Consider the following 16,118-nt stretch of genomic DNA (forward strand, 5'->3'; position numbering starts at 1 on the left):
ATAAATTTCCAATCAATTTTCTTTCTTTAACTCTGCTCTCCCGATATCCTGAAATCCATCCGAAGGTAAGTCGACACTGTGTTTCGGATACACATCGGTGATTAAACTATTCTTTTGAATATAATTCAAATACCATTCGAATACTCAAATACTTTATTATTCGAACACTCGAATTCGCATTCCGTAGGAATTGAACTCGAGTGCATCGACCATCGATCCGTCGCGACGTACGTCTTGAACTTAACATCGCTAAAAATGAGAAAAAAAAACGATCTAAATTTCGACAGGCAAAAAAAAAGGCAACGATGATCTCGTCGCGATTCAATCAACGTCGAACTCGATGTGTTTCCGTGTGTTTGTAAGGGATAAACACAGAGGAACGCGAAAATAATTTACGAACCACGCTGTCGTATCAATCAATTCTCCATTATCGATGACGCGCAAGAAAACGGCATGAAGGAAGAAAAAAAAATATTCGACGTAAGAAATTCTGACGCAACAGACTCGTCCACTTAGATGATATGTAAACGTACGTCGGAAGTAACAACACCCACTCCGACCCCTCGCGAATCTTGCAAATCTTCGTACTACATTCAATCACATGCTTTCAATTCTCACGCTCGCGCAACGTATTATCTGCCAACACTTACACAAGAAACCATTCATAATTCTGCCCTCAGTCAGATGATAACACACGTATACAAACCCGGTTCGAACTTCGTAGACTCACTCGCGAGCCTCGCATTCATAATAAATTCGTACGTCACTCTTCGTTTCTCTACTATCGTCCCACCTATTCCGATATAACACAATACCTAGAGCAATGATATATCCGTATTCTTGCAACAATTTTTAGATCCTGTGGAATGTTACCATTAGAAGAATTCTTTGTTAATTTACATACTTTCCTGTTCGATGAGTAATATTCGAGTAATGATACTCAAATACTTGAGTATTGGAATTATGGTAGTTGAATACTCGAATATTCGAATACCCAGGTATTTTAACCTTATACCTAGTGCAATGCTATATCAACATTTGCAACAATTTTTAGATCCTGTGGAACGTTACGATTCGAAGAATTCTTTGTTAATTTACATACTTTCCTATTCGATGAGTAATATTCGAGTAATGATACTCAAATACTTGAGTATTGGAATTATGGTAGTTGAATACTCGAATATTCGAATACCCAGGTATTTTAACCTTATACCTAGTGCAATGCTATATCAACATTTGCAACAATTTTTAGATCCTGTGGAACGTTACGATTCGAAGAATTCTTTGTTAATTTACATACTTTCCTATTCGACGAGTAATATTCGAGTAATGATACTCAAATACTTGAGTATTGGAATTATGGTAGTTGAATACTCGAATATTCGAATACCCAGGTATTTTAACCTTATACCTAGTGCAATGCTATATCAACATTTGCAACAATTTTTAGATCCTGTGGAACGTTACGATTCGAAGAATTCTTTGTTAATTTACATACTTTCCTATTCGATGAGTAATATTCGAGTAATGATACTCAAATACTTGAGTATTGGAATTCATGGTACTTGAATACTCGAATATTCGAGTACCCAGGTATTTCAATCTTATACCTAGTGCAATGCTATATCAGTGTTCATGCAACAATTTTTAGATCCTGTAGAACGTTACGATTCGAAGAATTCTTTGTTAATTTACATACTTTCCTGTTCAATGATTAATATTCGAGTAATGATACTCGAGTATTGAGTACTAGAGTACTCAATACTCGAGTATTAGAATCATAGTATTTAAATACTCGAATATTCGAATACCCAGATATTTCAAGCATATTCGCAGTACTCGACGTAGCATTCGGTTTCAGTTCTAATTAATCCCTCCCTCCCTCGAAGGGAAATCTATCAAGTATTAACCGATCCCTACCATTAATCGTCGACTAGGGCCCCCACAAATGGAGTCTGTACGAACGAGAAGGCGCGCGGTATGTGGAGGGTCAGGGGGAGGATTTCTCGGATTTCGATATAGGAAAATCGGCGGCTAGCCGGAAGTGACGTATCCGCTAGGTTGCGGTAGGTTGAACACGTACCTAACCAATATTCATGGTTACTCCCGTAGAATACCAAGGACTTTCCGACCCTCGTACGCTGAATTTCGACGAGTCGACCCTCGGTATCCGGGTTTCCGTGAAACCAGGATCTCGCAACGCCCCCCTCTTCCCAACCAACCAACCAATCCCCCACCATCGTCCTCTTTCCCCTTACTTCTTCCTCTCGTACAGTTCACCGCGGTATTTAAACTATTTAAAGCCGTCGTCGGATTAATTAATGGACGGTCGCGCGGAAATTAGCGAACTCGAGTTAAGCAGCTAATTTGTCCCCTACTTCGCGGCTCGGTTTTTGCCCGATGAATTTCGAAACTCCGCCCGCGGGACGATTTTCGTCCGCCATTATTCTGCGTGCCGAGAGAAGTTCCGTGCCGAAACTCGTTCCAACTGCCTCCTGTTTCCGCCTCGGCCGGAAACCTAGGTAAGTAATCCCGAAATAGAATCGAATGTACAATCGGTGTGCTCTTCCTTGAACGGATATAAAATAAATAGGGCAGGATGGTGAAAACGATCTGTGAAAATTCTTACTCTTTCCAAGGAAATTAAACCGTTCTCCTCGCAACGGGACAAATGACTGCACAATGGCGAGCTGCAATCAGGTGCTGCATTTCGACCTGATCTCAATGTTATTTCACGCACGAAACAACTTAAGGAACGTTAAAACTATAATAACGTTCTATAATTTGAATTATAATTTTTATTCGACCAATAATAAATAAAATATTCATTTCTGTTCCTTTTCTTTTGGTGCCTAGATTTCAACTCAACCTAAACGTTACTATTATACAAATTTATATTCAAACCAATAACGAATAAAGTATATTGTTATTTCATTCGTCGCTCGAGATTTTCACCTAAATAACTTTGCCCTTCTCCGACAATAGTACCTTGCTATCACAGGGCAATCCTCATGGACACTAATGTTCTATAATTTGAATTATAATTTTTATTCGATCAATAATAAATAAAATATTCATTTCTGTTCCTTTTCTTTTGGTGCCTAGATTTCAACTCAACCTAAACGTTACTATTATACAAATTTATATTCAAACCAATAAGGAATAAAGTATATTGTTATTTCATTCGTCGCTCGAGATTTTCACCTAAATAACTTTGCCCTTCTCCGACAATAGTACCTTGCTATCACAGGGCAATCCTCATGGACACTAATGTTCTATAATTTGAATTATAATTTTTATTCGATCAATAATAAATAAAATATTCATTTCTGTTCCTTTTCTTTTGGTGCCTAGATTTCAATTCAAACTGAATGTTACTATTATACAAATTTATATTCAAACTAAAGTATATTGTTATTTCATTCGTGGCTCGAGATTTTTCTCGAGTGGACAATCCTCATGGACACTAGGTTCAAAGATGTATATCGAGCTTCGAAATTACCTCAGTGAAATTTTGCGCTCGCTTGAAAACTGTGGAACGGATGCTCAAGAATTGCATCGTTGATGAGAACCTAGTTGGACCCGAAGGTTGCTGGACCGTTTCCAACAGGGTGTTAAGTAGCACAACGTTATTCTTCTGGGTGTTAATCACCAAGTCCGCCGAGTCAGGACGACTCGAGCTTCCCTAACCGTACCAGAGGCGAGGAGAGTGGCGGCCGACTATCCTATTACCGTTCAATTTATAAATCGTTCGCGTCTCGAAGAAAGACTCCCTCGATAAAAAGGTTGGCCGAGCCCCTCTGCAAACGGCAATTTCACGAGAAGCGGCTTAAGTGGTCGCGAACCGATTAACACGATTAAATCTTCCGTGGCAAATCGGGCCTCGTTTCCCAAGTCGAGTTGCTAACTATCCGCCCTGAATCTCCTCTTTCTTCCCTCGGAGCGATCAATTAAGCCTCCCGCAGGAGGAGGATATTTTAAAAGGAACAAACGGAACGCCGACTGGGCCAAGCTGTCGAATGATTATCGAAACGGAAACGGGACAACCTGAACAACGGGTGTTCGTTACTCCTTCACCGGCAACATTTCACTGAAGATTTTTTTAGATCCTCCCTGTAATGCACTGGGACAATTAATGTACAACAAATGGTACGCAAAGTGAACTGGAGAATGAAATTAATTTCTATTTTAATAATATTTAATTTCTATTTAATTTCTATTTTAATAATATTTCATTTCTATTTAATTTCTATTTTAATAATATTTCATTTCTATTTAATTTCTATTTTAATAATATTTCATTTCTATTTCATTTCTAGTTTAATATTTAATTTCTACTTAATTTCTATTTTAATAATATTTCATTTCTATTTAATTTCTATTTTAATAAAAATTTCATTTCTATTTAATTTCTATTTTAGTAATATTTCATTTCTATTTAATTTCTATTTTAATAATATTTTATTTCTATTTCATTTCTATTTCATTTCTATTTCATTTCTATTTCATTTCTATTTCATTTCTATTTCATTTCTATTTCATTTCTATTTCATTTCTATTTCATTTCTATTTTAATAATATTTTATTTCTATTTAATTTCTATTTTAATAATATTATTGGGTCGTTCGGAAAATCATTTCGTTTGTTTGGTTGAAAATGAAGCACGTTTTTTTTTTTCGAGTGTATAAACATTTTATTAAATTATATATTCTCCATTTTGGAAAACAAAATGACTTTCCGAACAACCTAATATTATAGTACGAAATCTTGAAAGTGAATATTCTTCGGAAGTTACGAGTAATTAACGGTAACTTGTATCGAAGAAAATTCATATTAAATATAGTGAGAGATATATCATAGATTCGTGAAATAATCTGATTAAAAATATTTGACTCTTCATTGTTTAATCTACGTTCTTTGTGTCTATGTATACCTATCGTGAAGTGACGAATGCTTTTAAAATAGACGGTCAATGGCGATCATTCGTTTCAATACGTACTTCGGTAATGCAGGTTGAGGCCACCTATAATAAGTTGTTGACACTCTGAACTCTTGAGATATCAGTCATTGTACGGTACGTATTACGAAGAACTTGGGTTAGAACACGAGAAACTGAATATCTTGAAAACGATTAGTTACGATCAAGAAAATAAAAACTATAGAATGTAACTGATAGAACATTGATCCTCTCCGTATAATTTTCAATTACTGTGCAGTGACTTCGAGAGATAAATCTTCCACCACCATCGTTGTATGAAGCTTCAAAATTTCGTCCAATCGCATCACAGGTGCCTACCTGACCTCTCGCTCATGATAAAACAAAGAAAATAAAAAGATCGAAGTTATATATTATTAGAATAAAGAGATCGAAGTTTCCATCATTTTTCTTTGCAGTTACTTCTCGAAGCGAAACAAAAATGATAAATTAAAGCCGAAGATTAATTCTAACCTTTCGAGATTTACCTCCTCCACCCACTTATCCGCTTTGAAGATGATAAATGATATCTGAGGAACAATTTCGAAACGAAGAATCGTTCAACGAATATTTTCCACCGTATTATAAATGGTATGGGAATGTTCGCGAAAGAGCATCGAGATTAACCGAACGAATTCGAAGCGCGTCGAGCTTTTTCTATCGTGACGCGTCTTCCTCCTCCTCCTCCTCCTCCTCCTTCCGGTTCTTTGCTCGAAGCTCTTATCCAGACATTCGCGTAAATGTTCGTCGTTTTACTGCGTTCCGACATTCGTATCCATGGATCGGTACTTTCCAACAGGCGAATGCACCGAAATTTTTATCGAGAACCAGATTACTATTTTTTTAAAATCGATGGTCATTTCAGGCTCGTTACGTTCGAAAATTATTTTACTAGACGAGAAAAAATCATTTTTGAGCGAGTTTAAAGTTACGTAAACTTCCAAGCAGTAGAAACGACAAAATTGGTAGTTCAACGACAATTAAACAAGCGTGGATAAATTTAGAATCGACCACTACGATGCTCCAGTTTCGCTGTTAATCGAAGGCGCTGGAAATATTGGCCGCTCAAGGTTACCGAGTGGCTACCCCCACCACTTGTCTCTTCGCTCCGCCTACCACACCGCAGGGGACTAAGGCACGAGTGGGTCTACGTTCTTTGTCTCTGAAAGAACGAGACGAGTGTGAAAGTGAAATCGCGGCCGGAATAATTTACACTGCCGATCGAAAGAAGCGTGGCCACGCACGAGAAGGATATTCTTAAATTTTGTATTCATAGTACGATATCGACACTTTTATGGTACACATACTTTGCGATTCATACATGCACACATAAAAATTGATGGAAATATTATACGTTACATAAAGTTTATGCAAGACAAGAACTATTCATTTCCCCTCTCGTCGAAATTCTTTTTTATCATTATTTTACATAGTTTCGAGGTTTTTGTACCGGTTTTATTTACCTTCCCGGCTCTACATGTTTATCCAGCCGTTTAGCGGTAGCTCCCAACCAGTGTTCTTTTCTGATATCCCTACCCAATCTAATTTCAAGCGGAGGAAACTAAATCCCAAAATCGCGAAGGGGCGCGCGGGTAATTTCGAACGACGTAAAATGTTACTATCGACAACCTTGGGTAATGAAAGTAGATAAGAAGACCAGTTTCGGCTCGAGAAAAATATGTTATCATAAATACGAGAAATACGAACGTTCTAAAATAATTTTTGCTCGGTCCAAGACCTTGAGAAGACACAATACATTTCTTAATTCTTTTCTTAAACTGACCCACATCCGTCTCCAATCTATATAATAAATACGGAATGACAAAAATGCAGTTCAAGACTGACTCTATTCGTCTGAAGAATGTATAGAAAGAGAATGACCTTGAGCGGTCAATTTATTCTACCCTCACTTTAGCTACAATTCCGAATAAACGTTAAAACACTCTTCGAAAAAGAACTCTAGCCATTAAACTTATAAAGATTAAAATACAGCTCGAGATTCTAGGTTCAGAGTTTTAAACGAGGTTTTGACCACTCGTGTGAAGAATTCAGAGTAAAGATAATAACCTTGACCGGCCAATTTTTTCAGCCTCAACCGTGACTCATCGAACAGTACGATTCGCATCGAAAAACGCAAACAGTATTAGCCGTAAAAATTCCGCGCCCGTGGATCCACGGTTCCGGATTCGAGGCAAGAGGATCTGGCACTTTATTTCACCGGTCGAATAAAGAAGGTCCCGACGCGGCCATGCAGAGGACAGATCCCCAGAAATCTTTCATCCCTCGGGGTGGCCGAGGGAACCGGGCGTGTAATAACGAATCGAAGAACGCCCACGGTTCCGCTCGGTGCACACGCGCGCCCGGCGCTTCCGTCCCGTGCTTTTAAGCTCACCGCTCAACTCCGAGGCATACAAATGGAAGTCGCTGGCGGCGGCTACCTACCTACGCGTGACATTTCGAGCAGCGGAAAGGCGAAAGCTCAGCACTGAGACACGATGGAGGGAGGGGCATAGAGATAGATAGATAGATAAATAGGGATAGAAATAGATAGATAGATAGATAGATAGATAGATAAATAGGGATAGAAATAGATAGATAGATAGATAGATAGAGATAGAAATAGGTAGATAGAGATAGAGATAGATAGAGATAGAAATAGATACATAGATAGATAGAGATAGATAGATAGATAATACATGAAGTAAAAAGTTCCGAGTGTTTTTTCTCTTCATTTCGACGATGAAATTAACAACGTTAGAATTTTTGGATTTGGATCAAATATGCGCCGTTTTGTTCGTTAACTTTTGTCCATTTTGAAGACAATTTCATAATTCCAAAATTGAACAATTCCTCGTCCCTATTGGTAAAATACTTGACCAGCTCATTTTCGCAAGCCTCTCTCGAGGCCAGTTTTTTTATCTTGAAGAAAATTTTGCAAATGCTTGAAAAGATGATAGTCGCTCAGTGGCAGGTCTAGACTATACATCAGGTGCAATATAGACTCCAGGTGTGCGGCCTGGCGTTGTCTTCATGGAACACAACAACCTTCCTATTGACCAATTCTGAACGCTTCTCGTCGATCGTCTGCTTCAATCCGGTCAGTTGTTGACAGTATAGGTCCGAATTGAGCGATTGGCCCGATGGGAGCAGCTCATAGTGGAGGATTCCCTTCCAATCCCACCAAACACACAGTAAAACCTTCTTGGTCTTTAATCCGGGCTTAGCGAACGTTTGAGCCGGCTCACCACGCTTGGACCACGATCTTTTTCGCCTGTTGTTCTCGTATGTGACCCATTTTTCATCCCTAGTCACCATCCGCTTCAAAAATGGATCGATTTCGTTACGCTTCGGCAAAGAATCCCAGGCATCGATTCGCTCCAAAAGGTTCTTTCGCGTCGATTCGTGTGGCAGCCATACATCGAGCTTCTTCTCGAGACCAGCCTTATGCAAATGGTTCCAAACGGTTTTCTGGCTAATCTTCAGTTCCTGGACAATGGAACAAGTGCTCGCGTGCCGGTCTGACTCGACGATTTCCATGATTTCATCAACATTTTCGCCGATTGGCCTACCAGAGAGTGTCTCATCTTCAACGTCCATATTACCAGAACGGAAACGTTGGAACCACCGCTTTGCTGTTGTATTCGATACTGTATTGGGTCCATAAACAGCACAAATTTTTTTCACCACTTGCTCCGCTTTTTTCCCTTGGTCGTAATGTTACTGAAGAATGTATCAAATTTTCTCTCTTTTTATCTCCATTTTGGAACGCTCTAATATACAACTGGATCCACTGAACACAAAACTGTCGGAGAATTTTTATTAAAGCGTTACGTCGCCTTTAAGTAACAGTATAAAATTACAAGATGCAACGTATACATCGTGAGATATGGCTCGCTGAAGCCATCTAACGAAAAACACTCAAAACTTTTTACTTTGCCCACTAGATAGATAGATAGATTAATAGATAGAGATAGAAATAGATAGATAAATCGATAGATAAAGATAGAGATAGATAGATAGGTAAATCGATAGATTGAGATAGAGATAGATAGATAAATCGATAGATAGATAGATAGATAGATAGATAGATAGATAGATAGATAGATAGATAGATAGATAGATAGATAGATAGATAGATAGATAGATAGATAGATAGATAGATAGATAGATAGATAGATAGATAGATAGATAGATAGATAGATAGATAGATAGATAGATAGATAGATAGATAGATAGATAGATAGATAGATAGATAGATAGATAGATAGATAGATAGATAGATAGATAGATAGATAGATAGATAGATAGATAGATAGATAGATAGATAGATAGATAGATAGATAGATAGATAGATAGATAGATAGATAGATAGATAGATAGATAGATAGATAGATAGATAGATAGATAGATAGATAGATAGATAGATAGATAGATAGATAGATAGATAGATAGATAGATAGATAGATAGATAGATAGATAGATAGATAGATAGATAGATAGATAGATAGATAGATAGATAGATAGATAGATAGATAGATAGATAGATAGATAGATAGATAGATAGATAGATAGATAGATAGATAGATAGATAGATAGATAGATAGATAGATAGATAGATAGATAGATAGATAGATAGATAGATAGATAGATAGATAGATAGATAGATAGATAGATAGATAGATAGATAGATAGATAGATAGATAGATAGATAGATAGATAGATAGATAGATAGATAGATAGATAGATAGATAGATAGATAGATAGATAGATAGATAGATAGATAGATAGATAGATAGATAGATAGATAGATAGATAGATAGATAGATAGATAGATAGATAGATAGATAGATAGATAGATAGATAGATAGATAGATAGATAGATAGATAGATAGATAGATAGATAGATAGATAGATAGATAGATAGATAGATAGATAGATAGATAGATAGATAGATAGATAGATAGATAGATAGATAGATAGATAGATAGATAGATAGATAGATAGATAGATAGATAGATAGATAGATAGATAGATAGATAGATAGATAGATAGATAGATAGATAGATAGATAGATAGATAGATAGATAGATAGATAGATAGATAGATAGATAGATAGATAGATAGATAGATAGATAGATAGATAGATAGATAGATAGATAGATAGATAGATAGATAGATAGATAGATAGATAGATAGATAGATAGATAGATAGATAGATAGATAGATAGATAGATAGATAGATAGATAGATAGATAGATAGATAGATAGATAGATAGATAGATAGATAGATAGATAGATAGATAGATAGATAGATAGATAGATAGATAGATAGATAGATAGATAGATAGATAGATAGATAGATAGATAGATAGATAGATAGATAGATAGATAGATAGATAGATAGATAGATAAATAAATAGAGAGAGAGAGAGAGAGAGAGAGAGGAAGGAAAAGGTTGAACGGAAGAAAAGCGGAGCTCGACACCATAAAACAAGTGAAAGAACTGGTGAAGAAGGGGATTGCTCGAAATTGAAGGAGAAGAAAAATCGGAGCTGATGAAACGGATGCAGTCGTGCCGGGAATGAAACGAAACTTGAACGAATCTGTGTAAGCAGTGCAGCAAAAGGCGAAATGCGACGCGAAAGGAGAACACGGTAGCCGCGAGGACATTATAACGTCGATCTGACTGCACTGGCGACCTTTCGGAATCGGACCTTCAACCTTTCGATCGGAGCGTCGCTTCTTTCACGACGATGTTCTTTACCGTGTCGTTCGTATTGCGCTCCGCCTACGGACACAATAATCGCTGACACAAAATTTTATTGGTTTACCAATGTGGTAATGCGTGAGAATGAAAGGGATTGTGAAAGTGTGAAAGAAGAGCGATTGAAATAGCGCCATACATACTGGGAAATTTTCGGCGTATGTGACCAGACGCATGGAGTGAGGGAGATTAAGGATTAGAATGAAAGGGAATGAATACGTGTGAGTGTATAAGGTGCGAGAGAAGAGTGTTTAGGGCAGTAGTTATTGTTGGAAAATTGTCAAAGCGTGTCGTGTCGCGTAGAATAAGAATAGTGTAGTCAGCGTGGTCAGTGGAGTCAGCGAGGTCAGTGGAGGCAGCGTGGTCAGCGTGGTCAGCGCGGTCAGCGTGGTCAACGGAGTCAGCAGAGTCAGCATGGTTAGGGTGGTCAGCCTGGTTCGCGTGATCAATGTAGTTATTAATTATGTGGCGCGAGAGAAAAGTGTTTAGGGCAGTAGTCATTGTTGGAAAATTGTCGAAGCGTGTCGTGTCGCGTGAAGAAAGCACAGCGTAGTCAGAGTGGTCAGCGTGATCAGCAGAGTCAGCGTGGTCAGTGGAGTCAGCGTGATCAGCGGAGTCAGCGTGATCAGTAGAGTTAATGAAGTCAGCGTGGTCAGTGTAGTCAGCGTAGTTATTAGTTGTGTGCTTTGTTAATGTTTTGTTCCTACTACTACCTCATTCAATACACGTATATCCTAGAACTTTATTCACCCTTGTTTTATAAACACCAGCGCTAAATAAAGTCCTACACTAATGACCGACGAGCTTGTTTCTCCCTCGACAGAGGCAATATTACATACTCTTTGTTCCAGTTTGATGGAACGAATGTATTTGTTTCGAGTTAATTATCTATTTGTGGTTATTCAGAGACAAGGATAACACGAATTGGTAGTAGGTTTCTCCTCAAACAGAGGCGATATTACATACTCTTTGTTCCAGTTTGATGGAACGAATGTATTGGTTTCGAGTTAACTATCTATTCATGAATATTCAGAGACAAGGATAACACGAATTCATGGCAGGTTTGAGATCGTTTGAACCGAGTCGCGGATTAATATTGAAAGAATTATAGAATTGTCATCGGGCAAAGGGTTCGTTGTTCCTTGAATCAGAGCCGACATCGCCATCTATCCAGTCGACGTCTCGAAACGGAGCTCTTCAAAGTGCTTCCTTTCATTTATAAAATACCAGGCGAAGAGATACGTCGACTGGCCATGAATTACAGCCTCTGCGAGTCTCCCGAAGAATATTAAGTAAACCGAGAAAACTGAAGGAGGTACGTAAAGAGGAGGTGGAAACACGGCAGGAAAATATAAAAAGGCGAACAGGAAGACCTCGAAAGAAGTCCGGGTAAACTAAACTGGCCTCTCGACGAGAAACGCGGAACAAGAGGAAGCTATTAGTCGGATAAGGGAACACGAAAACTAGGGAGAAGGGTTTCTGAACCTTCTAAGAGGATGAAAGAGAGCTGGTGGCGAATGCTTCGCGGAGTTTTATGGTTTGTAGCTTTCGAGCTGGGCTGATACACTATTCGAATAATTACTCGTACGATATTACGAATCAATTTCGAGTACTTCGATGTTCTAATGTTTCGATGAATATTCAGGTCTCTCTCGCAGAAAGAAAACCGCCAATTTGGTCGTTAATGGAGAAACAAAAGGAGAAAAAAAAAAATGGAGTAACCGAAGAAATTGGAACGAACTGGAACTTTTCGCGACAGCAGAGGAATTCGAATGGCTCGATAATAATGACACTCCCCGTAATGCATGCACTTTTTTCTAAAGTGCAACGTCAGGAGTGCAATATGTGGCTGCACCCTGCTAATGGAACTATCTGTCACGTGATATCGACCTTTCGGTTCTCGTCGAATGATGTAACATTTTCGTGTAGCTGCTGAAAGTAATTTCTTTGATAACCAAGGGTAGAAGGGGAGGGAAAAATTAATCGTCGTTCGATAATGAAGGAACAATAGTCTGTCTCTCGGTGCCACGAATTTGACAACGAAATACCAAACGTTGGAATTTCGTGGGAAAATAAGTTGAAGGTGCTCGAAGATCGAATTAATGACAATTTTTATTTTATTTATTCGCGGGCGAGAAAAATAATTTCTTCCCGTAACCAGACCAAGGAATTAATTCACGAACGCTCCGTCAAATAGAGAACTGGTCGTACGATCGATCGATTAACTTTAATTTTCCACTCGTTAGCGAAGAAATAAACTCACACGTGTTGATCTCATCGACAAGCGTATAAATTCGCTCACGTCGATTTCTATTTTATCTACCCGTCCGTGTTCCAAGTTCTTTTCGAACGCTTTGAGAATCATCGCTCCGCGAAAGATGGCGGATAAAAGTGGATTCCTGTGCGGCGGATAGTCAAAGGGAGCGTGTCTCTCCACTCGCGAAGAGAAGTCAGTTGGGGATTCGAGAGCGACACGAGCGGTAAAATTTCTCACGAAGCCACGGAGATTCGAGCAAGATTCGTGTAACTGGTCGCACGTTCGACCGTATCGATCAGGGGAATCGTGTGGCAAGATCGCGGCTTGTATCTTAAAAATTCACTGACGCGGAAACTAGCGGCGCGCTCGCGCTCGCTAGCTCGCTCGCTCGCGCGCGATAACCATCGGGCGAACAAAATAGAAACACGAGCTTTCGGTCACGAAACTCCGCCTAGCACGTGACTCGATATCCTTCTGGTTCGTGTCAAACGTGATTGATAAGAATACACCGTTCGTACCGCGGCGGTTCATCGATAATACACGCTCCTTGTGCCCTTCTCGCTCTTGAATAATTTCGATCGGGAACGGTGGCCCCGCGGGAACCGAGGGTGCATTTCTTTTTTATTGCTCGAGTTATTTCCGGTTTAGGGAACGATGTAGGGGTCTCGCGAGACGGTCAGCTGACTGTGCAACTTTCCATGAACGATTCGTCTCTTAAGGTTGATTCCCATTGATTCAATATTCAGTATTCAAGTTCGAGATAAAAAGTTGAGTAAGAGCGATATCCGAATTTATTCGCGATCTCTTTTTTCATTTATCAATGCAGAGCGAAGAAGTTAAAATATAAAGTAGATGAATGTTGAAGAAGAGTATTATGTATTGTTTGAAGAAATAGAAAGAAATTTTTAATTACTAATTTCTACCTCTGACGATCTCTGCTTTTACCCTCTTTCCCCAAGAAACAAACATAGAGGGGATTCTATAATTAATGAGGAACTGTGCAAGAAAGAAATTGAAAAATTGTTGAATTTAATTTTCTTACATTTGAAAAGAAAATTTTTAATTACTAATTTAATATAAACGATTCGTCTCTTAAGGTTGATTCCCATTGATAGTATTCAAGTTCGAGATAAAAAGTTGAGTAAGAGCGATATCCGAATTTATTCGCGATCTCTTCTTTCATTTATCAATGGAGAACAAAGAAGTTAAAATATAAAGTAGATGAATGTTGAGGAAGAATATTATGTATTGTTTGAAAAAATAGAAAAAAATTTTTAATTACTAATTTCTACCTTTGACGATCTCTGCTTCTAGCCTCTTTTCCCAAGAAACGGACATAGAGGGGATTCTATAATTAATGAAGAACTGTGCAAGAAAGAAATTTAAAAATTGTTGAATTTAATTTTCTTAAATTTGGAAAGAAAATGTTTAATTACTAATTTAATATAAACGATTCGTGTCTTAAGGTTGATTCCCATTGATATTATTCAAGTTCGAGATAAAAATTCAAGTTTGAGAATTTAATTTTCTGAAATCTGAAAAGAAAATAATTTCTAATTACTAATTTAATATAAATGATTCGTCTCTTAAGGTTGATTCCCGTTAATATTATTCAAGTTCGAGATAAAAAGTTGGAAAAAGCGATATCCAAATTTATTCGTGTTGGAACTGTTTGTTTCGTGATCCCTTTTTCCATTAATCAATGTAGAACAAAGAAGTTAAAATATAAAGTAGATGAATATTGAGAAAGAGTATTACGTATGATGAAATATGAAAATACGTGAAAGAATAAACGACAATAATTGAATAAAAAGAAACTGTTTAAAATTTGTTTTCACCCAATTTCATTTTTCTTTCCTTTTTGGCAACAATATTATATATTAGGGAGACAAATTTGTACAAGTGGTGCACTACAGTATGCGCCATCGTGTGTTGGCAACGTTTTATTTCTAGACGGAGTCGCTTCTCAGATGAGAAGGTCAGCTGAATTTTTTTCACAAATAGAACGCCCTATGTTTATATTTGTCTTTTGAATGCGGTTGTTAAAACGAATAGAGTGACCTGTAGCACGAGGCCGTTCAAGGTAACTAAAAGTCACTTACGACAAACAAGCAACGCGTCGTTATACTGCAATCTTCTATTACCGTACTGTCGTTAATTTTTTTCAGTTCGAACAAAGAACCTCCAGTTTAATCTCAGCCGGAAAAATTACGATGTCAACTATTTTCGAACGTAATACGAAAGTGGATCGGCGAAGGGTTAAAATTACGGGTCTCCTTCATCGATGGCTCTTCCTCGAGTAAAATAGCCATAAATGCTGAATCACTGGGAAGATTTAAAATTTCCAAACACTTTCAAAGAGACTTTATCTTGATCGTAAACAGAAGAAATTTTTAAAGTTTATAATTAACAAAGTTAATGGAAGATGAAACCTCCACCGTCGGTGAACATTGTATCGAGGCCAGGTCTGAAAACACCGATGGTTACACCTCGTCTTTTCACTCGTTCTAGCATTAAATATTTCTCAACTTCCTAATTAACAAAGTTAACAAATCCGTTGGTAAAAATTTCAATCGAGGTTAAGTTCGGAAGAGCTCTGGTTGCAACTCACACCGTTCATGTATTTGTAGATTAAAAATTGCTTTGATTAAAGAACTTAAGAAAAGATAAGTTTCCCATTGTTGTTAGAAATTTTATTCTGAAGTTAGGTTCGAAAACAGTGCTTCACCTTGCCATTTCCGTTCTCGATACTTCTCTATTTGTATGGTTGTTTGAAAAGTAATTTCGTTTTCCAAAATGGAGAATATATAATTTAATAAAATGTTCATACAATCTAAAAAATTCGTGTTTCATTTTCACCAAAAATGACTTTCCGAACAATCTGATATACTTCGATCGAACTCTTTCTACTTAAGAGTAGAAGCTGAGACTATTCAACAGAAATGACTTTCCAAACCTAATATACTTCGATCGAATTCTTTCTACTTAAGAGTAGAAGCTGAGACTATTCAACAAAAATGTCTTTCTGAACCTAATATACTTCGATCAAACTTTTTCTACTTACGAGTAGAAGCTGAGACTATTCAACAGAAATGACTTTCTGAACCTAATATACTTCGATC

General features: G+C 37.6%; 1 long non-coding RNA gene and 1 pseudogene across 2 annotated transcripts in view; both read right to left on the bottom strand.

The window, feature by feature from the left end:
* Positions 1 to 16,118, bottom strand: part of LOC143145994 (uncharacterized) — a 137,959-nt gene that overhangs the window by 93,990 nt on the left and 27,851 nt on the right. The gene's annotated exons all lie outside the window — the stretch shown is intronic.
* Positions 8,127 to 8,637, bottom strand: LOC143146334 (histone-lysine N-methyltransferase SETMAR-like; annotated as a pseudogene).

This window comes from Ptiloglossa arizonensis, chromosome 4, assembly GCF_051014685.1.
Source record: "Ptiloglossa arizonensis isolate GNS036 chromosome 4, iyPtiAriz1_principal, whole genome shotgun sequence".
Taxonomy (NCBI): domain Eukaryota; kingdom Metazoa; phylum Arthropoda; class Insecta; order Hymenoptera; family Colletidae; genus Ptiloglossa; species Ptiloglossa arizonensis.